A 2,456-nucleotide genomic window follows, 5' to 3' on the forward strand; every position below is an offset into this window, starting at 1 on the left:
TTGAAATGGCGAGATTAAAAGTGTCGTCAATCCTGTTGACGGAGAGTATATTTTTGCCATTACTTATATACATATAACTGAAAAAAAGCCAGAAATGATTTATTTAATATTGGCTATAGTTCTGAGTTGATTTAACATGTGGTCCTTAGTGGTCCTGACCTCTTTGGTGGATACTTAATTTGCTGACTATAGTTACGTACTGTCTCAGCCTATACCATCCACATCCAGACTCAATTCATGGTGTAACAAATAAAGTACAAGTACAGAACGCGATAAGCGGTCAAGCTAGCATCAATAATGCATCACCACCAATAATATAAGTTATTGATGCCACTACCCGCTCCGGCCGATCTTCCGGTGCGGTGCGAAAGCCGGTGCAGCTGTGGGTGGCGGGACATCCTATACACACACCACCGGCGGCGCCGGCGGGACACCATACGCGTACACGGGGCCACCTAGCGGCGTCGGCGGGACATCATACGCGTGCACGGGGCCACCTTGTGGCGCCGGCGGCGCCCCGCCCTGACGGCTTCCGTCCAGATGAGCTGCTGTTTCCATCGTCAATTTGTCATCATCAACAACTTCTAATAAAGTTCATAGCTAAAGCCTAGAGAGGTCATCTCAGTAGAGAGCAGCAAGGTTCTTATATAATTTGTTCTGTTAACTAACAAAGTTAGTTGTGCGTACCAGGGGCTGATTGGACGTCCGAGCAGTGGACGACGGAGCAAGACATGGCGATGGCCAGTATGATCGTTACTATCAGCGCGTACGTCGTCACCTGTAACGAAGAGAGGCAAGGCGACAACTTCTTCATGGTACAAACTACTAACCAATATCAGGAGGAGGTAAGGGGAGTTTGGTTGGTTGGCTCCTTCTCTTCGGCTTCACCTGCCTATTAATAAGACCATCGGAGTAGAGTACCGGAGGAGCAACTCAACTCCAACAATGGACACCGAAGAGGCGAAGACGACCACCGGAGACGCAGCCCCGTATGTCGCGATGGTCTTCCCTACCGTACGAGCACGACCCAGCGACTTGTGAGCAAATGCGGCCAAACTAAGGATGTGGTTGCTTCCGCATGCAACCAGGCAGATAACTGCCGACAAGTTTTTATTGAGTTGTTAGATGAGGAATAAAAACGAGCAATAATTATTTAATTTAATTGTGTTTGATTCATGCGACCCAGCCCAGCGACCCTAGACGCCCGCTCGGGCTCCAACGCCCGACGCAATGCTAAGGTCTTCATTGCAGCACCTTTTGTCCTACTCCAGGCTTCAAAAATGCAATTTCACTAGTAGAAGCCTTAAGTTTGGCCCAGGCTTGATTCATGTGCTGGGTCCGCTACTGGATACTAGATAGGATCCGAACTCATAATATTTTGATCCTGGATATTGAGTTGCATAACTTCAAACCTGCTTCCATAGCAGGACCATATCTCTAGAAATTTGAGATCCTAGGACGAAATGCAAAATGTGGCTCTAAAATATTCAAGTTCAATCGTCCATTACATGTTTTTTTCTTTCATATACTTAGGAATATTTGGAGGATTGACTCACACTAAAGAAGGCAATCAGAGGGGGGTGAATAATTGCGGCAGCCAAATACAATTTTTAACACTTCTCCCTAATCACAAACCTATTTAAGCCCCGTTTATAATTCTGAATAGACCATTGTGCTTCCACTAAAAATAATCTCATTGAAAATCCAAAGCTCCGATTGACCTCAAACATTACAGACCAAATTAGATGAAATTCCTGAACTAACCAACTTGAATCACGTCAATCAGAGGTTCAGAGCTCGAGGTAAAAAAGATAACAAGTACGCTGTCTCAGATAGTGACCAAAATTGATTAGACATGCATGATGCATATTTGGAGATCATGTAGAGTTTCCTAGTAATGTATCTAGTACAATGGACTATGCAAGAAAGACGAGCCGCCGGAAACAGTACAAATGTACAGTAGATTGGTCTCTTGATGGTCTCCGCTACCTTTCGAAGCAAGTCTAGTCAATGCACACATCTGCTACGCGTGCATCGCAAACTACTGTGTGAGTGTCGAGAGAGAGGTATCCGATCGAGTCCCCAGCCCCAAGTTTTGACTCCTCGCTCATCGTCTGGCGTCTGATCGGTGTCGTCCCCCTCTGAACCATCAATCACCAAACAGCAGTCCAGTCCACGAGAACGAAAACCAGCTGAAGAGCGAAGACTGCCACGCAAGATCGATCTAATAACACGATAAATGCTGAAGTACTTCGTAGAATTGCTTCATGCACGATCAATAAATAAATAAATATATAAGCTGTACTGTATCTCTAACTAACAAGGGAATTGAAGAAGCAACGTACCACGCTAACGCCTTCATCATCTATATACTACTGCATCATGCACAGGTGCACAACACGAAGGCGTCATTTTTCGTGTGACGCAAACGCAACAGGTGGTGGCAGAACGGCACG

The 2,456-nt window shown here is 45.6% G+C and overlaps 1 long non-coding RNA gene across 1 annotated transcript; it reads right to left on the minus strand.

Moving 5' to 3' along the window:
* Positions 1-234: 234 nt before the first annotated feature.
* Positions 235-1,334, minus strand: LOC136457900 (uncharacterized). Its single transcript, XR_010759844.1, has 2 exons — positions 688-1,334; positions 235-548 (listed from the first exon to the last, which is right to left on the minus strand). It is a non-coding gene; the product is annotated as an uncharacterized lncRNA (long non-coding RNA).
* Between the last annotated feature and the right edge of the window lie 1,122 nt (positions 1,335-2,456).

This window comes from Miscanthus floridulus, chromosome 6 (assembly GCF_019320115.1).
Source record: "Miscanthus floridulus cultivar M001 chromosome 6, ASM1932011v1, whole genome shotgun sequence".
Lineage (NCBI taxonomy): Eukaryota > Viridiplantae > Streptophyta > Magnoliopsida > Poales > Poaceae > Miscanthus > Miscanthus floridulus.